We start from the raw sequence: 26,058 nt of genomic DNA, 5'->3' as shown, positions 1-26,058 counted from the left end.
TGATTGTTGCGTAGAATACATAAATATATATGTAATTAATGTCAGAGTTAATATTAGTTTATATATAAATTGTAATATAAGCTAAATTTAAAAACTTTTTTTTTTAAATATACATTTCGGAAAAATGAGAAAAAAAAACATTCGCATAAAACTTGACATAATAATTATTTCTGTCAATACAATAATTCTAGTTAATTAATGGAATAAAAATATTTTTTATTTAAATTTTAGTTTTTAATCAAATACATCAATTTTACCAACACAGTTAAAATGTACTAACAATTCGTTTGTTAAATAAAATATGCATTTTTGACAAACGGTTAAATTGACTTTAAATGGCTTTGTAAAAAAATCCAAATAAAATAAGACAGTAAAAATTCCAGTTTCGGGAAATGAAAAACGAAAGAAAACAACTTTCAATGAAATTTAATCAGAACAACATTAAATCAAATCGTTCACTTTAATGAAATCAGTTTGAATATTAAAAACTCAAAACTCACGAAGAAACGTCACAATATACTATACCACACACGGTTTGTCACTGACATGTATACACAAGTGAAAAATGATGCATTTTTTGTATATTTTTTTTAATTGTTTACACGGCGGCAAATGTTTCGAGTATAACCTCAAAAACGTCAACAGACGGGTAACAAACGGCGAGTTAGCGGGCGCCAAAATCGATCGGCACGGAAAATTCACACTCATTTTTTGAATGACGTTCGCAAAATGGCTTCCGCGGGACAGCACGGGAAATGTAATGATTTTGTACTTACGCTGCTATGGACTTGGATAGCGGCCAGCGCTCCATCGAAGCCTGGTACTTCATGTTTTCGATCTGCTTCTTCAGTGCGTCCTTGTCCATGGCTGCTAAAATACTGGCGTCCATAGCGCAGGCCCGAGTGGCGGATGCGCTTGCGTCGGCTCAACCTCCGCGGAAGGGGCGGCGGGCGGCGGCGGCGGGCGGGAGGGGCCTCCCTGCGTAATATTCCTGCAATACAAAACTCCCATTCAGGCGGCAGTATGCGGAACGCGTTGCATTTTTTTGAATTATTTGGAACTCTCGTTGCACTCTCTCGTCTAAGATTTATCAATGTTTGTTTGGTTGCATTTTTAAACGGGGCGAAATTTTTTCGTTACTTCTGCGTACCAACAATAAATTTAAAAAAATAAAATTAAACTAAACATCCGATTTTAAGTTAAGAAACAAAACTGAAAATGAGGAAGGTCAGTGATTTGCTAAATATATTTTTATTTGTTAAAAAACTATATTTTTTTTATGTATCGTATTATCATCGTAACGATTGCATATAGTTTTTTTTTATTTATAAAAAAAAAATATTTCCGTTTTCATGATTTTTAAACAATGTTTTAAATTTGTCCAAATTTTTGTAGAAAAGTACTGGATTCAACCCCCTGGGGAGCTGTTATTATTAACATAATACAACAGAGATGAAGAACATTTCAGAGATGAGAAAATAGAAGTCTAGGCATCCGCAGGACTTATGACCGGTCATTGGCTGTTTTGAGTGGCCACATTACACACTGTGTATCACCGTGGAACAGAATGTAGGTGAAAGAATTCAATCAAATGAATCTCACCCGCAACAATAAAGGTTTCAGCTCTTTAACTTCACAAACGTCAAAAAAATAGAAGAATCGAAGGAATATAAATGTTTAAATTTAGGCAGAATGGTGAAAGTTACACAGTGTGTAAAGTGGTTACACATGTTCAGCATATCTGTTGTATTATGTTCTCATGATTTACATAATTATTGAAATTTTTGGAGTAAAATTTCAAATTGTAAATAAATCACTATTAGAAAACGGAATTGCAGTTTTTTTTCATTTTTTTACTAACTCTACGCGTGATTGTTGAGTTTGTTTCGCGGGAACTGGAAGTTTATCACAACACTCTTCATTGCTTGATTTGGAAAAAACTGTTGACGTCATTCAAAGTACTTAAACTATTTTCGAATACTGTTCATTCATTCGTCATTTCATTTCCCTCTTTTCGGAACAAAAAATGCATTGGGCACTGCAAAGTTTTCAGTTTATAAATACTTTCAAAGTGTGAAAAGGGTAAGTTTTATAAAAAATAATAATAAACATCAAGTATCGCGAAATTCGATGTTATTGTTGCAAAATAGGATAGTTGTTGACAGATCGTCGACATATCAACACATAACTGCTAATAAAATACACAATACTCACATAATTGCAATGAGATACTTCAGTTAAATTAAATTTCGGAAGAACTTTTGACGTTATTCCAAGTAGTTTATTTTTAATATTTGTTTACATTTTCAAGAAACTTTGACGGGATAACTCGGATACGTAGACACTCCAACACATGACAGTAAAAAATGATTGTCTTTGAATTTCTTAGAGTTTTAACCATCGAAAAAAAAGAAGATTGGAAATCTAATCAACTGACAGCTGAAATTTGCTCTGTATTATTCTAACATATTGTCTATTACATAAAAATACATACTATCACGGGAGGAATACATAGGAAATGAAAAATAAAGTATGTTATGAGGTAGTTTGGTTTTTTAAGAGAGTGGCGAGGTTGAGAAAATTGTTTTTTTTCCAATACAAACAAAGGTTGATTTTATGGTGAATAATATAAATACATGCTTATTTTACGGAGAAAAAAGTTTTAAATGCAATAATATTTTAGACAGGTATGTGAAGCTTGTATCAACACGATAAATACGCATTTTTATTTATTGCAATAAAAAAGTTTGGTAAACTAGAAGAAATAATGATATACTTTACATTAACAATAGGTATTAATAAAAATGCAAAAAAAAAATTGAAAACCCGAAAAAATAATATTATTGAGTGTTACAAATATGATTTAAAAAATGGATGGTGATCAAAAAAATAGGAATTCAATATTTAAAAAAAATGTATTGTAACTAGGTGGCTACCTGCACGGTTAAACTTCGAAACATCACGCAATTTCGTATATCGGCTTCGCCACGAATTTCTTATAAAATAACTTCGTCACATCAGAAAGTCGCCCCTGAGTAGCACCTGCTAACGTTTCTCAACAAAAATATCCTCGTTTTTATTACAGTATTTCAGCTACGCCGTGATGTTCTTATATTAAATTCGTAACGTCACAAAGTCACTATTTACGTACTGTCTACTGACATCAACAACAAAAATATCATCATTTTTATTTTACTTTTTTCGGATACGCAACAAATTCAAAGTTCAAAAAAATACAGCACTCCATATTCTAAGCCCAACCATATTCTAGCTCTTTAATTGAACGTTTTTAATAAAAAAGAAACAAAAAAATATTTAATATAAAATTGGGTGCTAATGTTAACCATCCAATAGTAAAATTTGAAAATACTGAAAGTGGTTTTATTATTTAATTAATCTGCACAATAAATGGTCAATTCAGTACCTTCTTGTATATCGGAAATGTTTACTAATGTTGTAGTGGTCAAACTGAAATTTGGAAAACAATGTGACCAATTACACATGAGAACGAATTTCAAATATGTGAACTTTATTTTACAAACTAAATAACGGATTCAATCAAATTCGAACTGTGAGAGATTGTCATAAGTATCATAAATATTTTTTCGAAAATGTACACATTTAAGAAATAATTTTTCATGATGTATCACGGCAAGCAATTATTTTGTTTAAAAAATACTTTACAAACACGTATTAAATTATGATATGGAAATTAAACGTAAAAAATTTTCTTTTCTTAATTTTATAAACGTCAACAGATGGAAGAATCGAAAGAATAATATTTACAACTCGTTAAAAACGGCCACAAAAATTGAAATATTAGGGTAAATTATAAGAACGCAAATATTTCTTTCTTCAAAAAAAAGAAATATTTTCTAATAAAGGCAGAATGGTTAATGTTACACAGAGTGTAAAGTGGCCACTTAAACCAGCCGATGATAGGTCATAAGCCCTGTAGATGCCTAGAATTCTATATTCCCTTATCTAAAATGTGCTCAATTCTGTTGTAATGTGTTATTATATATACTATTCAAACTAAAAAAAAAAACGTTAAAAAACAAAATAATGAGAAATAATCTTAAAAATTATCACTTAAATTTCAAACTTAAAAACTTTTTGTTTTTGCAGAATCGGATGGTTGTTGACAAATTTTCATTCAAATTTGCCTAGTTTGTCGGTGAAATAATTCAATTAGATGAATCTCACCCGCATAAATAAAGGTTTCAGCTCTTTAACCTCACAGACATCATCAGATGAAAGCATTGAAGGAATAAAGATGATAAAATATGGACAGAATGGTGAATGTTACACAGTGTGTAAAGTGGCCACTTAAACCAGCCATTGACAGGTCATAAGCCCTGTAGATGCCTAGACTTCTAAATTACCTTTTCTTAAATGTTCTTTATATCTGTTGTAATATGTTAATATGTATTAATTGCTTGATGGTGTTGATTTAGAGCGTGTTCTGGAAAACACAAATAAAATGGGCTGCGTGAATGCATTGTTGACAATTGTTATTGTCGCAAATTCACAACAAATCATAACCCACCCACTTGTCTTCCCGCCCCGCAGTCTTTTGACAGCCGCCGCTGAATCTGTAACTGAAACCGCCGCTGAATCGAGAACTGAAACCGCCGCTATTCTTATTCATCCACTCGCGCCAATGCTGTCTTGATGATCGTTGCCGCAGGCCTTCCGTGTACGCATATCGGTTACGCCTAGCATCGACGACGCGACCGCCAAGCCGTGAAAATATATAGTGACAATCAAAGTGCAAAGTGTCTCAGTTAAGTCCGATCCGATCCAAGGGAAAGTGCCACAGGAAAGAGAAAGAAGTTATGATCAGGTGAGTAGCTATCTCATTCTAGCCCATGTTCCCTTGTCAAATTCGTAAACGTCAATTGAACGTAGTTATGCAGAAAGCAGCCCGTCCACAATTTTGAAAAAATTAGATATTGATGTTATCGGGTGCAGTAAGGTCAATTTTATATTCTGCTAAAAACAGCCAGACCGCTTACATACAAAATGTTGTTTTAATCACCTTCTGAAAATAGTATCAATCACAAAAACGATATTTCTCAATTTGCAGAAAACACTCACAGCAGTAGAAAATCTTAACGAATTAAAAAATCATTAAAACTGGTCAAATACGTAAATAAATTTTGTTTGTAATGTAAAAATAAACTAAGATATTCCTTGTTTATCATTTGTTAAAGTCAAAAACATTCCAACTGTTGTGGAGATTGGTTTATTCACCCTTTTCATAAAGGTGCTATTATCTCAGTTTCATTTTTCTATGGCCCCCTGCGTTCTACATAACTACGTTCAATTATTTGATGGGCAAACATATTTTCATGTTTAATAATTTTGCGATTTATATGAGAAAATGTTCGTTGTATATTTCAATTTTTAAATTTTATATATTATGTATATGTACATTACCAAATCAAATATCTTAATGCATACATATGGAAATAATTAAAATAATAAGGCAAAATTAGTTATAAACAAAAATAAAACATACGTATAGATACATAATATCCAGAGAATAATATTTTAAAAATTAAGAGAATCTTGTAACGAAAAACTCCCTTAGAGACGTAAAAAAAGTCAATGTCCAAAGCCATATTGTTTGATTTGAAGATAGTTCTTCCAACAGGCATATCCATTGGCAAGTTGGTCTTGTATCCTGGAATGTGAAACAGTCTATGCTGACGCTGTCTAAGGAAATTATCCGGAACATAAAAGCTAATGCTCCGCATAATTTCAGGGTTGTCAATAATACCGCGTAACAATCGAAAGAAGTGCGTAGTTAAATACACATTCCTTCTGGTCTTAAACTGATGTAACCAAGCATACCCTGGAGGAACTCAGTGGGATAAAGCCATGGATAATATCCGCACTCCCTCATATAGAGAAACCGAAGCAATTTCTTCTAAACCCTCTCCCCTATAAGAGAGTTAACCTTTGCTTGCATTAACGGTATTAACAGTACCCTTGTATGACTACTCAAAACATAAATAAATAAACAATATTTTGAGTTTGTCCAAATTTTTGTAGACAAGGACTGGATTCAACTCCCTGGGGAGCTGTTTATATTAACATATTACAACAGAGATGAAGAACATTTAAGAGAAGGTAATATAGAAGTCTACAGGGCTTATGACCTGTCAATGGCTGGTTTAAGTGGCCACTTTACACACTGTGTAACATTCACCATTCTGCCTATATTTGAACATCTATATTCCTTCAATTCTTTCATCTGTTGATGTTTGTGAAGTTAAAGAGCTGAAACCTTTATTTATGCGGGTGAGATTCATCTAATTGAATTATTTCACCTACATGCTAGGCAACGCCTGAAAATTTTATTTTTTCAATTTCTACACTTCTTCATGGACCAGGTAATTTATCAACAATATTTAGGTGAAAGTATGTTGGTGAAATAATTCAATTAGATGAATCTCACCCGCATAAATAAAGGTTTTAGCTCTTTAACTTCACAAACATCAACAGATGAAAGAATTGAAGGAATATAGATGTTCAAATATAGGCAGAATGGTGAATGTTACACAGTGTGTAAAGTGGCCACTTAAACCAGCCATTGACAGGTCATAAGCCCTGTAGACTTCTATATTACCTTCTCTTAAATGTTCTTCATCTCTGTTGTAATATGTTAATAAATAAATAACTTATTTGATTTTAAACCACGATTTAATAAAAAAGTATTTGCATTTATGTCATATTTTCAGTGGTACGAATACCACAAGATGATCTCAGTAATATAAGTAGACTCATTTCTTTATCATTTTAAATAGTTCAAGTAGTATAACTGGAATATTAATATTATTTGTACGAATTATTCGAATGTGGTAACACAGATGAAACAATATGTAACTAATAACTAACTCAAAGTTCTATAACTAAATCATTGGGTTCGTTCTCGGGAAAAGGAATATTTTTTTAGTTACACTCTCGTGTCCACCCATCAAAGAATTGCAACGGCCTGACTGACGTCACGATGCTGTCACCGCGAATAGCATACTATTAATTTATTAAAGTATTTAAAAATACAGTCTACTAATGCTATTCATCATTTTGTTTTCGTTTGTGTAATTTGATCGAACTCGAAATTTCGTGTTAAATATCTATTTGGTTAACCGCTTTGTCGAGACACAGATAGTATTTTGATAAATTACGGCTATTGGTAATATTGTAAATGATATACGCAGGGTTTGATGAAATATCAAACAAAATATGAATCAAAACACAACTTATTAAAAACTGTAATAATTTATTTCGTAACCTTTTGCAATTTATATAAAAATGAATTATAAATTATTAAGCTCAATATTTTAATGATGTTTTTGTTTTTAACGTTATATTTTAACCACGAGCACATTAGATAATCAATATGAAAATGATACAACACAACCGAACTCTTTATAAAAGCGCTTATAGCACGAAAGTGGGCACAGTTGAAGTTATCCCCGTGAAAACTTTTACTTTACATTTGTTTAATGTTTAATATGTTAATCTACCATTCAAAATCTGTGAATTAATTTTATTATTTATTAGAGGAATAGTATTTTACTATAATGCCACAAGTGACGATAAAAAAACAATAAATTTATCCAATCTCTTTTTCCCTCGTTCTTTCCCTCATGAATGAGGATCGCGGTATTCGAATTCATTTAATAATAAAACCATAATATAATTAGCAGATATAATCAGTAATACAATCATTCAGAAAATTTGAAGCATGAGATCTACATTGTAAATCTACCTGCATTCTTTTGAAAATCGCCCCTGGCGACAAAATGCGGAAGCAGAAACGCGAATAAAATAGCGCTATTAAAAAAAAATGCTCGCCTGTGTCGAAAACGGAGGGAAAATTTGACATTAGGATGGAGCTACAGCGATCCATCAACGCTTGATGGCTCTCGAGGGTAAAAACATGCCCGATCGATTATCCGTGAAATGATTTTACTTTCGAGATGTTACCGAACTGAATGCGTGTCAACTTAAGCAGTCAAATCGTACATAATGGATCGCTTAACGAAATGTAGCGAAATTGCTTCTAAAGGTGGCAACACTGAGAAGAGGGAGTTACCAAGATAAAAACGTTATTAAGGAATACATCATTTTTATATCTCCACTCAGTGATGCATAGGTGCACTGCCTTGGCACTGTTTTCCTTATTTCGTACCTCAACTCAATACAGGGCTCTTGGCCTCATGGAGTAAAGGAAACGTATTTTAAAAAAAATAATATATACCCACCTTTGTATGAATAAATGAATTATTTAATATCGACAAGTAAAAAATTATTCCCGAGACAGAAAATATAATTGTTACGTAATATATTTCAAATAAGAACAGAAGATTTTCATTCAAATGTAATAGTAATTGCTTTGTTAAGATAGGATAATGACACAGTGGCCTTACTTGTGGTAAGTATTGATGTATGGACATGGAATACGGGTAGCACCAGTACTTAGAGAGGGTTGATGCCCCCATTTTACACGCCCAGTTTACAAAATCACCCCTCCGCGATAGTAAAACAAGGGTGCCGTTTTAGTAGAGGGCAGCATGTATTTTTAAACCTTGCACTTCAAGCTAAATTAGGTTACAAAGAAAGATGAATTTCAAATAAAAATTAAAACGTAATTCATTTTTTTTCTAACCTGTTAATAATAAAGGTACTTGCTTAAAACTTTTGCAGTTTCTGCATATGGCGGCCTCTGTGGTGTTGTTATGACTAAGAAGCTTGACACAAACACGAAAGGTTCCGGGTTCGATTCCCGGTGAGAACAAAAAAAATTTTTTTTTTCAAGTCTTGTTGCTTTGCGTTGTAATTCAAAACTGTAATTGGGCATTAAGGCCTGCTGAGATTTAAAAAAAAAAACAACGCAAAATAAACAAAATATTTAATGTCGGTCGGAATGTAAAATACTGGGTTTTATTCAGGAGTACTTTTATTTTACAAACAGAATGAGTTCAGTGTTTTTTTTTAACAGACTATTTAATTAAGCCGAAAAACTGTTTATTTTATTTTTAGGTGACGAATTATCGTCGATATGATTTTCTAAGTTTTGTGATTTTGAAATTACACCGCTCGATTCGCCACAAGTTCAAGTCGGTGAGTAAAGTTGACATTTAAAAGAGAATCTCATACCCCCAAAACAACGCTAAACTTAGCTATCCGGAAACCAGAAATCTATCATAACGCATAATTTGTTGTCTCTTCTAAACACGTGTGACGCTGTAAAAAAAATACGTTTTTATAAAAACGTATTTTTATTAATTTTTCACCCTCGTTCTCGTAGCGGTTTTTTTTATTAGTTATTTGAATATTTTGACTATCTTGTTTGCAAATATTGTTTTCATACAGGAATTGTCTGATTTTGAAATCTCACAAACTTTTAAATAAAAAATGTTATTTAAAATGTTATTTAAAGAATGTTTAAAAATATTTCCCTCGGCGTGGGACACTCCACTAAAAAAACATGATTGAAATTTAAAAAAACCACTTCAATTGTTCAAGAATAAATAAAAAAAATATGTATCCAATTGCAGTATATTGTATTTTTATTTATTATAACTTTGTCTTTGCATTTTACAGTGGGTTTGCATAATTTACAAATACACTGTTACATAAACACAAAAAAAATCTCACAAAGGCATGGCTTGTGTGTAGGTATACATTTTAAATTAAATTTTAATAAAGACTACTGGAAGAATACGATAGATATCAAAAAATAAAAAATAACTGCCAATAAAGTGTTATGATGAACTTATTATTTTTTTCAATAAAAAAGCGAAAATAATAATAAAATTAATTGCTATTTATCAACATTTTTTTCTTCTTAGTCGGCTTTTTTTATTTTTTATTTCAACAAAACTGTAAATCCAAACAAATAAAAATAATCCATCTTTATCATATTATGCCTTATGAAATGCATTGAACAATTTTGGAGCTATAAAATACGAATATCTTTGCGCGAGTATTTTAATTACAATAAGATATTTCATGTTAACTATTTAATCTTTAAAAGATGTATTAATTTTTTTTAGGAAATAAATGTTGGCGCATTTAAACACATTTCCGAGCTTAACCGATTTACGTGTGGTTTTTAAAGAAATATAGATATTTGCGCTGTGCGTGTTCGTAGATATTAAAATCCTTAATCGAATATGTAAAAAAATAAGTAAGGAGCATAAATGTTTTGTTCATCGATCTACCAGGATTGCATTCGAGGAGAATGCATTTACAAAAAAATTGACAGATGTTGTTTTTTTTGCGTATTAAAAAAAATTGATTTTGAATGTTTACAAACAGCATTTGTTTTTTGTGGATCTTAATCAGATCCTTTCCTTAATTTTTTTATCATTTCTACCCATTTATTTATTTTTACTGGATTTTTGATTACACTAAAATAATAATTATAAATCGTTTTCCTACATAAGTACACCCCTCTGTTGCAAAAATAATGCCATATTAAAACAATATTTATATTATGTTTTGGAATTCGACCATAAACAAGTACCTAGGTACCTACTTAAATTGAATATTTGAATAATGACGATTTTGAGTTTTGGAATTTAATCACAACCAAGTACTTAGGTACTTACTTATAAATGAAAAGTATTTTTCCAAGCTAATAACAGGTAAGCCAACGGTCGGCAGGACAACGTCGGTCGAGTCCGCTAGTAATTATATAAAATCATGATATACTAACCCGGCTTGCACTGGTCTCAAGGGTGATTCTGTTTAAGGGATGGCGGTCCCAAACAAACAAAGTGCAGGCTCCTTCTAGAGTCAAAGTTGAAAAACTGCAAAATGCTGACATAAAAGATAATTTTGAAAGATCTGTGAGTCACAGACTGAACGAAAAAGATGTAGAATGTATGGGTATAAATGATATGTGGGAGTGTTTGAAAATAAGTATGTGCGAGGCGGCGAAAGAAGTGTGCGGTGTGACAACGCTAGGGAGAAAGAATGGTGATGCGTGGTGGGACGACGAAGTCAAAAAACTCGTTAAAGAAAAGAAGGATGCGTGGATAAATTTGCTTGCTGTAAAAAAGAATACAATTGAATATGAATCGGCTAAACGCGTGTATGGTGAAAGTAAGAAAAAGGTTAAGCAGGGTGTATGTGAACGGAAGAAAAAATTGAAGGATGAAGAAGGAATGAAAATGACACACAATTTCCATGAAAACATTAAAGTTTTCTGGAAAGCTGTGAAAAACTCCAGGAGTAGCAGTGAAAGCGGAGGCATGACAGTTGTTAAAGATAAGGATGGAAAAATGGTGACTAGTGAGAGTGGAATAAAAGAGAGATGGAAGGAATACTTTGAGGAAGTTTATGAATCGCACACTGGTAACTCGGGCGGTGCCGATGTATCGACATTATCCGAGGTGTGTTTGAACGCAAATGATGAGGTAAGTCAGATTAGTATGAAAGAAATTATCAGTGTTGTCAAATGTATGCGGAATGGTAAAGCGCAAGGGTATGACTGTATTGCAGCAGAGTTTATTAAGTCGGGTGGCAAATTAATTCTCACATGGCTACATAAACTTTTTAACTTGTGTCTCAAGGAGGAAAGGACTCCACCTGATTGGAGGAGGGCAGTTGTTATGCCGTTATACAAGGGAAAGGGTTCTAAGGTGGAGTGTGGGAATTACAGAGCTATCAGTCTTCTGAGCGCTGTCGGCAAAATGTATGGAAGAATACTGATAGAAAGAGTAAGAAACGTGACCAAAGAGAAAGTATGGGATGTACAGAGTGGATTTATGAATGGTAGAGGATGTATGGATCAAATATTTGCATTACGCAATATGACAGAAAAGTTTTTGGCGAAAAACCAGAAGCTTTTTTGCGCTTTTGTTGATTTGCAAAAAGCATTTGATCGAGTTGATAGGAAAAAATTATGGATGGTTCTATCGGAGTATGGAGTGAGTGACAACCTTGTCCGCGCTATTGCTTCTTTGTACAAAGATAGTATAGCGTGTGTAAGGGTAAATGGGTCATTAACTTCCTGGTTTGACATCCCTAAAGGAGTCAAACAGGGATGTGTAATGTCACCGTGGTTATTCAACATATACATGGATAAATGTATGAAAGAATTGAAAAGTATGGATGTGGGAGCGAAAATGAGTAATCTAACTGTCAGTTGCCTTCTGTACGCCGATGACGCAGTCCTCCTAGCTGACAGCGAAGAGGAACTGCAATCCTTGGTTACAAAGGTTTACGAAGTGTGCAAGGAGAGTGATTTGCTAATGAATGTGCAAAAGTCGAACGTCATGGTCTTTGAAAGAAATGTAACTATGACTGAATGTAAGATTGTAGTAAATGGAGATAGTTTGAAACAGGTCGAAGAATTTGTATATCTGGGTAGTATGTTTACTAGAGATGGAAATATGGACAAGGATATTGAAAGAAGGGTTAGTGCCGGTAACAGAGTTAATGGTGCCTTAAAGTCTGTCGTAGCAAATAAGTGTCTATCGCAAGAGGCTAAATTAGCAGTTCATAATGGAGTTCTGGTACCAACCCTAATGTATGGAAGCGAAGCATGGAGTTGGAAAAAAAGGGACGAAAGTAGACTGAATGCTGTTGAAATGCGATCCCTCAGGCGAATGTGCGGAAAAACAATGTATGATAGGTGCCCTAATGTCGAAATTAGAGCAGAATGCAAGGCTGAGTTAAGCATTATCGACAAAATTAAGAAAGGTCTTTTGCGATGGTTCGGTCATGTGGAGCGAATGAATGATGAAAGAACGGCTAAAAAGATTTATGATGCGAATGTGTCTGGTTGTAGAAGTCGAGGAAGGCCGAGAAAGACATGGCATGATCAAGTACAACAAATTCTTGAAAGTGGTCATGTGAAAAGTCGGAATAATCGACGTGCGTGCATGAGAAGATGTATGAATGTGAAGGAAGCAAAGGAAGTGTGCCAGGACAGAGTGGTGTGGCGTTCTATCCTCTCTGCCTACCCCTCCGGGGAAATGGCGTGATGGTTAGTTAGTTAGTTAGTTAGTTAGGCTTGCACTTGTATTAAACATAGAAATTTTTTGAGTCACTCACCAGTCTGAAACCACGACTAAGCCCGGTTACTGGTTAGCATTATAAACTATATTTCAATCGAAATGCAGTTCCACCAAGAAATATTAGTAGAAAAACTCAATCTATATACAATTCGATTCATGATTTTGTGACGTTCAGAAGGTGAAAAGTTAGGAGTAAGGTTATGACTGTGTCTGTCTTGTGTAAGCAATTTAATTATGTAATGTTCTAAATTGAGTTCCTAATAAGTACAGTGCCGTTTGAAAGACAGATGGCTGGGTACGTTCGAAATTCCTGTCATTTACAAGTCTCTTCAAGTTTCAGAACTAAGTTTACAAGTACGAGAACTTATTTCGTCACAAGGAGAAAAGCCGCATCTTCAAACTAAATTCTTTGATAATGGTAGAAACGTAAATAAATATTAATTTCAGGTATATTGAGATTTTTTGAGTATTTGTGTTGTGTATCGTCGGCTCTTTTTACCGATATATTTTTTTTTACTAATAAATATTTGCGTTCTTATGATTAACCCAAATATTTAATTTTTGGGGCCATTTTCAATGAGTTGTAAATAACTCACTATCAGAAAATGGAAATAAAGTTGGAGTAGAGTGGGATTCGAACCACGGACCATTGGTCCGTGAGTCCGAGACACTAGCCACAAGACCACAACCCGATTCATATTAAAAAAATATCAGTAAAATAAAATAACTTTACGAGCAGTTATGGTATAATGAAATCTATTGTAATTTAAATAGTTTAATTTCAATAATAATTTAATTATGTTATAAATAAAGTAACATTAAACTTTAGGTTGAAAAAGATAAAGATTTCTATTACATTTTAATGCAAAATATTGTAAAAATCATATTGCAAGTACGTCACCCCTTGGAGACATATTGCATTAGGGTTCGTGGTGTTTAACGCCAGGGGTATTCTTTTGAATCTTCTCTCAGGGGTGGAGAAAAAATTACTTTAAGATTTTTATTTTTGGCATGCCACAACACTTTGCTTCATAAATGGCCACACTAATGATAAACGTCAAATAAATATGAATCATCATCATCATCATCATTCCCTTTCCACACCTAATGGTGCATAGGGCACTGCATTTGTACACCAATCGCAGCTAATTTTGGTCATTTTTTTGTTACGTGAAGGTAAGATGATTGGTCTTACGCTTCAGGTACCAGTCCAGGGACTATGAAATATCCTAGTGTAAAAACACTTTTTTTAAAAATAAATATTTCATGTCAAGTCAGGAGTTGACCTCTTGCATGGTAAGCTTATGCGCTGACCACTACACCACAGGCCAACCAAATGAATACATGAAACCAAATATGATCAATTTGATTTAGAATATTATTTCACAATAAGGTTTATTTGACTAAACCGTATTAGTTTTTTTCCGTTTTTTAAACTTCTTTACTATGTAGAAATGTAAAATATTGAATTATAAAACTGCATGTTTTTCGTGATTTGATGTTTAATTATCAGTGTGACTATATATGAAGCAAAGTGTATTCTGATGCAAAAAATAAAAATCAAAAAAATAACCACTCTTTACCCTCGCGAGAATATTCAGATAGCACTTCCTGAAAATTCTACATCAGCAGTGTGATTCGGAAAACTCTCTAAAGGGTAGAGAGGGTGGAGGGTTGGTGTAATATGTGTGTATTTGTGTAATTTTATGTACTAAAAATTTGTACCGTGTCGCAGTTATCGTTTTATTCAGCTTATGAATCTGAAAGATGTATCATGTTTCAGTGACTCTCGAGTAAACCACGGAGATAATTATCTTTGATAAATAACAAGAAATAATCCCAAACAACTCTCTCGGGCAACCCCTAGCTTAATTTTAGCAATAACATAGGCCACCATGCGTTATCAAATGCGCCAGGGTGAATTATTGAATCAAATGCGTTAATCTTCTTTGGTACATGTCAAAATGGTATAACTAACATCGATATTTATGTCTAAAAATGTGAATTTTTAAATGAAAATTCAAAGCATCTTTGTCGGTTATCTGTAATTAATTTGACTTTGTAGATTAAATTGAAGATAAATTTTTACTTCCTATTTGTTTAGGGACACAGAGATGTCTAGAAAGATACCGTAAGCGTATTTCCTACTACAAACGTCACTTGGATTGTTGGCAAATAAAATAGCATCAACCGTCAATCGCGAATTTGTAAAACCAAGTCGTCTCTCACATGGAGATAGATGACAGACAAAAGTCCAATCTATTCCTAATATTTTTTTTAAATACATTTCTGAAAACCAGGAAGAGAGCTCTGAAAAAGAGTGCGAATGACATAGCAAAATAAGATAGAAAAGCTCAATCGATAAAATAACGGGTATTTCAGTCATAGAGTAACAAAACCTGCTCCTGATATAATTTTATTTCCGAGAAAAAAAACTTTTTTTTGTAACTCTACGGCCCAGTTATTGTTATCAATGTGAGTATTGTAAAACTAAGGTGAATCGTTTTAAATCGCCTTATTTTTGATAACGTATTTAGTGGTTATTCAGATTGAAATTTTGTTAAAAAAAATCGAATGGAGATTATTCGACCAAATGGTGCACTGATTAGTGCGTTTGATACTTATTAGCATCAAAATTAGAAATACAATAAAATCAATTCATCCTTGGTAATTTTATTAAACGATCGATTTTGCAACTCATCCGAATATTTAATGAGTGATTTGCGACTCGAAATGATTTCATTTTGTGGACTATTGCTAATTGTTTGAAATAGTATGGGTAGTAAAACATTTTTTTTTTTTTTCATAATATTATTTGATCTTGAAAGTCATTTTCAACGAGTTGTACACAACTCACTATGAGTAAAATGGGAATTTAGTTGGGGTAGAGTAGGGTTCGAACCACCACAATAAATTTTGAATTTGTAGATACTGTATTTTTTCTTTTACTTCTCTTCTTCTTTTGCTGTTCCTAACAGGGGTTGGCGGCCATCTCTCTGAATTCATCACGATCATGGGCCAGTTTGATCAGCGCTGCTGCATCCAGCATACCGAACCATTGTCTAAGATTTCTGAGCCATGATGCTCTTTTCCGTCCCATACCCCGCCTGCCCTTTTTATTTAATAAGTTGAAGAAGCGCATACTTCTCATTGCGAAATATGTGACCAAAGTGTGGTGCTTTTCTTTTTTTGACAGTGGTCAGTAGCTCCCTCTCTTTGTTTATAATGCTTAAAACCGCTTAATTGAAGACACGATCAGTCCATGAGATTCGAAGTATTCTTCTGAACTTCCAAAGTTCAAAGGCCTAAATTTTGTTCATCGTTGAAACTTTAAAAGTCCAACCCTCCACTCCATACAGCAACACTGAAAATATATAAGCTTTTATTGCTCTCCATCTTATGCTTAGTCTCAAATCTTGGTTGCATAGGAGTTTCTGCATTTTCAAGAAGGTTGATCTCGCAATTCAAATTCTGGTCTTTATTTTAGAACCTGGATTCCACTCATCATTTAACTAGCATCCTAAATATTTAAAACGGGTAACCCTTTTCTTTTACAAATGATGGAATTTTTTTCACTGAATCTAACGATGTCAAAAATATGTAACTGTTTTTTTTGTAGATACCGTAGTTTTTTATATAACGGCAGCATTCTGACAAGGGTCGGTAACTAGCTTCTGGTTATACTAGACTTAGTTATATATACTATTAGTTCGCATTGTACACAAGTTTTCTAACAAATAACCAAACAACTTTATAGAAATGTATTTCGCATGACTTGCCTCAACAGTATTGGACGTAAACATATTTTTGCATAAATAATTCTACCCTTTCTGTAATGGTTTTCTATGAGCAAGCAAACTCTCAGAGACGTGTAAAATAAGTTTTAATTACTTCTCAAAACCAAAGTTAGAAAATATGCCTTAGATTTACATGTTAATGGCTGTAATCAAATGATGAAAATCACGCAATTTAATATACTTTTTAATTGAAAACATGAGAAAATTTGTACCTTCAATCATTATTATGTATATAAAAATAAAGCGTTTAATTTTCCCAAATTTAAATTAAGTCAAAGAAATCATTCAAATCCATTCACATCATAAATGAATGTGTTTTGATACTTATAGATTAAGAGTTGCACAGTTTAAACTCCCGTTGTGCACAGAGGTCTCCTGCAAGCAATTTTAGAAATATAAATTATCAATATCGGCGTGTTTTTATTAATATTATAAAATGAATAACTGCAAAGTTAGTCCTTCAAACATAAATATAATATTGTACAATCTATTTAAATTTTAAGTTGTTCCTCGACCGCTTTCGAAGTTACTACGTCATCACCAGGACATATACTAACTACGTTAATATTTATATTGAAAAAAAAACCATAGATAAGCATATCGAAAATGAAAGGACGAGAGAAAAAAAGAAAAACAAGAACAATAACGGGAATAAGAGGACTCGAAGTTATATTTAATTGACTATTTTTAAAAGGAAATTTTTGGCTTAACTTATTTTTAATCTATTAAGTCTGCCTAAATTAAGTACACTTTTTTTAAATAATATTAACATATGTTAAATTTCTATGCCCGTTTTTTGATTAAAATCCACAGTGTGAAAAATGTTTTTGATATTAAAAAATATTTCAAAGGTTACAAGACACATTTTTTATTTAAGGCGTAATACGCACTCACATTTAAAAAAAATGTGCAAGTTCCCAAACAAATATATATAAGTTAATAAATGATTACATTATTTTAAAGAAAAACTATGGGATTGTTGACAAAAAAGCTCTTTCGTTTAAAATAATTGGGTAAAAATTTAAAGAAATAAATATCGGTGTAAATGGAAAACATGTTCAGAAAAAAACTTATTCATTATAATTGTATCATAATTAACCATTGAATACTTTTAGAAAAATAGGTGCAAATAAATTAATTTATGTTTCAAAATAATAACTAAACTATAGGAATGTATTTTTATTCAAACGATTTGAAGGATGTTAACATTTATAAGGTACTTTGACAATGTTAACAATTGCCATACATATTTGACATAAATATTTATAATAGCCTTGTAGTTAACAAATAGTTTCTCAACACTATGATAATATCCGTTATTTATTTGAAATAAAACACTTTGTTATTTTTGACCACAAACGAGTTAAGTGTAATAACACAACTAATTTCAGGTATTCTGAATTACCAATTGTCAGGTTTAATAATAAACTCTTGGGTTATTTAGAATACTTGAAACTAGTAGTGGTATTATATTAAATTCGTGTGTTGTAAAAAATTACAAAGTGTGTTATTTTAAATACTTTTCCACAAAGTAAATGCTGAAACAAACTACCCTACTTATAAGTTTTCGTGTTCGTTTTCCGATTTACTCCCATCTAGCGGATTTTTTTCGAAACTCCATAGTTGAATTTAGTCGATAAAACAGGAAACCAGTTGAATAAAGCTGGGAGATTGGTTTCTTACAATGCTGTAGCTTGACTTATACTAATAAGCAATTAATAATTAAGATTATATAAATATGTTTGATTAATTGATTTAATAATAACTTAGCGGGTAAAACTGTAAATTACCTCTTTCACAATGCTATATTTCTTAGACAAGAAAAATAAACCAAGAAAATGTACATACAATATATTTTTTATTTGTTTATAGAGTTTCAAACGAAGCCAAAACATTGGAATCATCGTTATGATTTTGAAAAATTTCAAATTACTCCGCGCGTGACGTCACAAGTTTTCTTTAGTGAATTCTGTTGATTGGTTCATTAACTTTCCGAAAACCAGAAATTCATTACATTTGTTGGTTCGGAAGAACTCGGAAGAATTCGGAAGAAAGTTTCGTTTTTATTAAAATCATGTTTTTAAATTTTTTGAATATTTAAGAAACCTCGTCGTACAATTTAATACTCCGCGCGTAAGAAAACATTTAATCATAATTTCTGCCTTAATACGGGTTTTCTCCTACTAGGCATTATTTTGTAGTTTTTTTTTTTGTTTAATGAATCGAATTTACATGGAAATCAAGAGTGATTTTATTAACAGGATTTTCTAGTGAGGAATACAGTACAACCATACTAGGCTATTAACTGAAATTATGTATTGTCACAAAAATGTTTTCTTTAAATGTTCCGTCCCAAACGAGTTTATTTTTAAATAAAAACTCCTGGGAGTATAATATTTTGTTTATGTATTGCATATTTTATGAATGATATAAAAATCACATGTATTTTTAAGTCGTGAATAAAAAATATTTAGATAACAATTTTAAACCGCAAAGATTAAATTTGAAAAAAATAGTTTATTAACGTTTATATAATCTTTGACTTATAATCTTTGAAATCTAAGTTATTACATCATTACAATGGAATTCCTTCAAGAATTGTCAATAAATAATTTAAATGAAATAAAGTTTATATAATCGTTCACTACAAAATAAAATTTGTAATTGTACTTTGTCACTAAATATATAAATATTAAAAATGACTATTAGAAGAAATCTTATGGGTAATTATTTTTTCATGAAGAACATTCCAAGCATAAATAATTTCAAACGTCGAAGAATCATTTAAACTTCAGTTTCATTGAACAAGGAAAACTTTCAAGTAATTGAATTGAGAAATTGTACAATTGTTTTATCTTGAATGACTTCTAACTTGAATGGTGTGGCGTAAGTTTGGATCGTTACTGAACGACAAACTACAAACTAAAGTTTAAAATTAGGGGCAAAACTTGTTGAAGAAAAACATTATTTTTTTGATATTATTATTTATATTAAAGCATTAACTTTGTGGTATAACATTTTATTTAATGTTATTAAATATTTGTACATAACCACTTATCGACTTTTTTGTCTACCGGCTTTGAGACTTATCCGTCTCTTCATTAGGACACCAATTGAACCAACATGCAAAACCCACATTACACCTTCACTATAGTTGTTGCACAAAAATATAAAATATTTCACATTAGGAAGGCTTTGAAAAGTAATTTTTCTTTGATCAATCATTAAAGAACCTTTCAATATAGCCCATTAAACGATGTTCTATTATAATAGTCACCCTTTACCTATTAAACTTACGCCCCTCCCTTCATCCTCTCTTCCCTCTTTTTTTAACTATTTCTGCCATGGCATCAAACATTTTCATAACCTTATCAGCGCATGTAAGGGTTGCCTTCTAAAAAGTATGGCATGATTTTGTTTATGTGGACAATATGCTATTTTGGGCATTTAAATGTTAATGTTAAGTAAATAACAGCATTTATCGATACTATTCCTGGCCGATTACCTTTCTTTTTTTTTTTTCATCTTTCGCTAAATAACACTTTTGCCAGAATATGTGCAACAGACTTTTCGCTCCAAATTTGGTCGAAAATTTTTACCCTGGTGGTGATTTTTAAAAATAGATTAAAGTAACTAGTATGTATACAATAAAATATGTTTGATATATCAGAATATAATTTTAGTTTCTATAAAGTCCTTTCTCGTTTTATTGATGTAGGTATGTTTTAAAATCTTTTTTTATATTTCATTTGAATTTTTACACAACAATTGATGTGAAAGTTTGTATAATTATGTACAAAATAAATAATACACTGACACCCCGGAACGTGTCTGTGGGCCAGTGGAGTGGCTATATCCATAAATAAAATAAATTATTTTGAATGTACCTATTGGATAAACATTTTTTTTGTAAACTATGTATTTGTATTAAGGTTTATTTCAACAGAGAGGAAAACATTTTTGAGAAAGGGAATATGGAAGTCTAGACATTAACAATGCTTATGACCTGTCATTGGCTGGTTTAAGTGGCCGCTTTACACACTGTGCCTAGACTTCCTCCTCCTCAACTCTTCCGTCTGTTGACTTCTGTAAAGTAAAAGAGCTGAAACCTTTATCACGTTTAGGAAATGTGGATGTTTAAACATGGGCAGAATGGTGAATGTTACACAGTGTGTAAAGTGGCCCCTTAAACCAGCCAATGACAGGTCATAAGCCATGTAAACGTCTAGACTTCTATATTCCCCTTCTCAAAAATGTTTTCCCTCTCTGTTGAAATAAACTTAAATATGAACAACTCTCTAGGGAGGAAATCCAGCCAGTCTGCAAGCATTTGGACATACTCAAACATTATTACTTTCTAACTTTTAATTTTTCTTTTTACAATTTGTTATATTATTTTAATAACATAACTATCTACTGTAATTTGTGATCTATTATTGTATTTAGAATGAATTGGGTCTTTTTCCTGTAATGTTCTAAATATCTGAATAAATAAATGAAATGAAATTAAATTATGTACGTGTATTTTATGTTGGATTTAATAAATAAATAATAAACTATTTGCTGAGTGATGAACATTTTTGAAATCACCTTTACACACAGATTATCGGTATGTAGCTAATCGTCTATATTGGGCATTGTAGGGTTAATTCTTTTTTTAACCCTACAGAATACAAAAATATCTGTTTTAATTTTGTATTTCTATTAAAAACAAATGTTAATAATTTTAACCCTTTTTTCGGCAATGTATTCTATAAAATACGTAATATGATATAATTTTTTTATCATGAACTAAAACCCCAGTAAAACAGCAATCAGTTAAAACTTCTTCATCATATTTTTTATTCTTAATTCATTATCAAAATTCATGATGAATTTGAATTAAAACAGAAAGTGTGTCTTTATTCTGGTATTCTGAAGCCTTTTTAACAAAAAAAAATCGTATTGCCTAGATAAGAGTTGAAACAGAATTCGAATATTAAATAAGTTATAACGTCGAGTAAGATAATTTAAAATTCTAGTATAATATTTTTTGTATATGCCTTCACCCATTCATGACAAGCGTTCCAAATCTTCGGGTTTCTAGCATAAATTGGTAACTACAATTTTTTGAAAAATGAGTTATCGTCATAAATAGCATAATTTTTTTTTTGTTTAAAAAGTAAATCAAAATATTTTATAAATAGACAAAATAATACATTGTTTAACATGCAGTTTTATTTGCATTGTTGATTTAGAATGAGCTTTTGACTTTAAATGTAATTACCAACTTGTGCTTGAAACTCGACGATATGGAACTCAATATAGGATTGGCATTCTATCCTATTGTATTGTGACAATAATCAGGACCTCGATTATGAACTCTATCTTCATATGTACATAACGAGACGGTACACTTAACTTCTGTACTATGTGTATCTACCTCAGTATGTTTTAACTTCTTGTCATCTTGACATCATATGATCAAATCCAATCAATGGATTACCCCAAAAATTTAGTCCGCGTTCTTTTCTTAATTAAATTTTAAAATAGTTCTCTTTCCACTTTAAATAGGCCTCTGAGATAACCAGTGCGTACTTTAATGCGATTATAAACTCCAGTAAATTCTAATTCAAGCCAAATGCCCACTTGAACATGATTTTAGAGACGTTAGTAGATGACTTTTGACGATTCCTAAGACGGTACGCTTTACGATCGTCTGTACTTATCAACCGATTGATTACAAAGCCAGCTCCTTTAACGTCTCGATACGAACAAATAAAAACTAAGTATTTTTTTATAGTGGCAACACTTTTTAAACCTAGATACTCTTATATGTTAATTTGGCAGAATCTAACCACATTATTTTTTGCATCTAGGCGTTCGTTTTCCAAATTGACCGTTTTGTCAGAATTTAATTCAACTTCAAAATTTACTTATTTCTCTCTCATATTTTTAATAGGCTTTTAAGAAAAAAGTGCGAACCTCAAAAATAAAACTTGATGGGGGGAGGAGGGGGGTCGGTAGTGTATCTCCGTAATTGCTCGCGAGAATTTATCTTCCACTATGCCGTCATAGTAAAGGTGTGACGTCTTATCTTCCCTTCATAATCGGGGCCCAGGCAATTAATAATTATTTCGACTCTCAATGCATGTATGAACGAGTTTTAATTTAGTTGACGTGTATTCATCCACGTGAGACGAGTCGTAATTTCAGCGTTGAAATAAGGTTGTTTTTTTCCATTAAAATGTAAAAACAGAGGAACTTAGTAAACCAAACAACCTATTGTATTTTTTGTAAAATGTTTCTGTAAAAACCCTAACAAAAAATAAATTCTATAAAAAAGCATTCTCTATGTTAAGCTTTTTTTGTGGCTCCCGGGTGTTAAGGAATTTTTTTTTTTCAATTTGAAAAAATAGGTAATTTTGTTACTTCAATAACCGTAACTGTTGTTCTCTAAATTTTCTGCATGAACTCCTTTCAATCTTTTCATCACGTTCCAAAATTATTTTGAATGACCACAAACTTGAAAATGTTGTTTTTGGATTTGAAAAGTAAAAGACGCGTGATAGGCTCGTTTCGTGTGTATTGTTCCAATCCCTGCTGGGTAAAATAAGGGGGGGTGGATACTGAATACTAAGGTTTTATTTTTTCATTTCTTTATTTTTAGTCGTGGAGGTTAAGGAAAATCGAGTGGAAATTAGTCGGTCTTGTGGTATCCTGGTTCGTGCGTTTACCTGTCAAAGAATAAATTAAATAATTCCAAAAATTGATTACGATGAAAGTCAATCCACTGTATGATATTTTATCGGGCCGGGTGGATTTTAACTGTGGCGTGAAAATAGCTATCGTAAACACAAATTCTAAATAATCAGTTAGAGATATAATCTTTTTTGTGGCATTTTAGGCGGGCATCTTTATTATAAAAAAACAATTTATACAAATTCAGTCACTATAAAAAATTCCAAAGTAAATTGAAGTAATTGAAATTTTTTTAATTCTGAATATCCTTTTAAAAGTGCTACGGGTTTTTACGTTCATTGGGTACTGCATTGGTACTTTGAACGCAGCGTATCAAGATCATTTTTGATAAATGGAAGTCAAGATGATCTGTCTTACGCTTTAGGTATCAGTCTCGAAACAATCCATCCGTGCGACCTCCGTGGTGTGATCGATAATACAATAACGCGCGAAAAGTTTCTGGTTCGATTCCCGGTGAAAACAGATAAATTAAATGTGATTTTTATATACTGTAAATCGGCCTCCCGATACACCCATTTTTGCTTCCATTATCAAACCTTTAAAAAAAAAAGAAAAAAAATATTATCTTTTATTCTGAATAGAGTGTTATATATATTTTGACTTTAAAAATTTTTGATAATTGTTAAACAATGAACTACTAACAACATTTTTTACTAACTTGAATGTTTAAGCCAATGTTACTCGACCACTGGTTTCGGTGCAGCTCTAATTGCAACGTGCAGAATCACTCGTGCACCTCACTGCCCTAAGATTGAGTGCTGGTGCCGGGTCCCGGGTACTGACTTCTGACGACTGAGAGTGTGAGTGTAGGAGTAGTGACATCTTCTTCACTTGTCTGTCATAATTGCGACAGACACAGAGACCGGGCCTTTACGGCTCTAGGTAGATGCTACTCATTAAATACAGTTGGAAAAATGAACAATAACTTGTGCAGTGGCGTCACGTGACAATGTGTAAATGTTTTTTCCATATAATAAAAATACATTATAAGGTATAATATTTTTTTCGATTTTATCCAAGTTTAAAAATGAATACCAAAAGTAAAAATAATGGTATTCGTCATTCGAAAGGAAAATTTCTGTTCAACAAGGTATTGTATTTGATTTTACGTTATATTTATTATTTTATTTTATAATAAGCCTTAAAAATGAAATGCTAAGCAGACAAAAGTGAGGATTTTCGACTACTCTTTCTGTTTGCGTTCAGTTGAAGTTTACGATATCAATTTTTTACTAATTTGCTGTAAAATAATGTAGGAGAATGAATTATTGACCATTTTGTTTGTGTCAACATAAGTTGTGTCCATTTTTTTCCAAATAAAGACAACAAAACGCACATAAAAAATAAAGCAAATTTTTCAGTTATGTATTCTCTTTCATTATTTTACAACAATTAAAGTTTTATTTTTATTTAAACAAAAAATAATAAAATGCTAAGACAGCTTTTGGTGACACAAGATCATTCAACGCCTGTGAACTTGTCTCGGCTCGCTAGAAAATTCATGTAAAATTGGAGTTTTACAAACAAGTAAAAAACTAACCTTCGCGCAGTTTCTCTGTAGAAGTAGACAGAGAGGAACATACCAGAACATTATATACAAATAAAGCAAAGGCAAAGAACAAAGGTCCTTTCAACAGGCTGTTTTTATATTTTAGTGCAATTACTAAGGTGAACGTGCATATAAATCAGTTTCGCATGTTAGTGATTTTAGTGGCCCGAAAAAGAGGTTGGTATTTCTTGAACCCAGTATATATAGAAATGTCTGTAAGTATTTAAATACAATTATTTACTAACATTTGAAGAAAAGTGCATATAAAATAGCTTTACACGAAATACAGGCACACAAGCAAAGGCTACCTACGTAAAACAAATAAATATTATATTTAAAGTTAAATAAATAAATGTATGATACATTATTCGAAAGAACCCAACAAAATATAAACACTCGTTCAGCAACACAAATTAACTGTATTGTCCCATTTGTATCAACCGCCGTTGGTAAATAGCAATACAAGGTAATTGCTCCAAAAATATTTAATGATTTATTGCCTAATATAAAAGACTCAAAATGTAAAACAAATTTTAAAATGAAAATATCTGCACATATAAAAAGTGTAGTGAGAGATTTAAAAAAATAAATATGTAAATAAAAAAACAAAGTACTTTATATAATTGGTACACATATTATTTATATTTTAATGTATTTCATTGCTTTATATTTGTTTTATTATATATTTTATACTATATTATTAATGTTTAAGTAACATGTATTCTTGGCACATATATATTTGTATAATAACGATTTTACATTTCTTACATTTGATTAGCTAGGCATTTATAATTAAGTAGTTTTAGTTTTTCTTTTTTATGTTATTGTTTTACTAGTATCGGACTACTTATGCTCTAAAGATAGAAAATCTCCATCTTAGAACAGGCTGTGCCATGTTAGATGGAGACCATCATAAACAGAGAAC

The 26,058-nt window shown here is 31.7% G+C and overlaps 1 pseudogene across 2 annotated transcripts in view; it reads right to left on the bottom strand.

The window, feature by feature from the left end:
* Positions 1 to 772: 772 nt before the first annotated feature.
* LOC148279504 (guanine nucleotide-binding protein subunit gamma-e pseudogene) overlaps positions 773 to 26,058 on the bottom strand; it is a 36,686-nt pseudogene continuing 11,400 nt past the window's right edge. The window contains exons 1-2 of one of the 2 annotated variants that reach the window (XR_015822857.1): positions 24,243 to 24,446; positions 773 to 991 (exon numbers count right to left, since the gene is read on the bottom strand). The product of XR_015822857.1 is annotated as a guanine nucleotide-binding protein subunit gamma-e pseudogene, transcript variant X2 (transcript). Of the gene's footprint in view, positions 992 to 24,242; positions 24,447 to 26,058 lie in introns of those variants that run through there. The other variant, XR_015822856.1, reaches the window with a different exon arrangement.

The sequence above is a fragment of the Micrasema longulum genome, unplaced genomic scaffold (assembly GCF_059751315.1).
Source record: "Micrasema longulum isolate JH-2025_06_02 unplaced genomic scaffold, ASM5975131v1 h1tg000715l, whole genome shotgun sequence".
Classification (NCBI taxonomy): domain Eukaryota; kingdom Metazoa; phylum Arthropoda; class Insecta; order Trichoptera; family Brachycentridae; genus Micrasema; species Micrasema longulum.
Note: the sequence above shows the minus strand (reverse complement) of the source record. Positions and strands in the feature narration are given on the sequence as shown.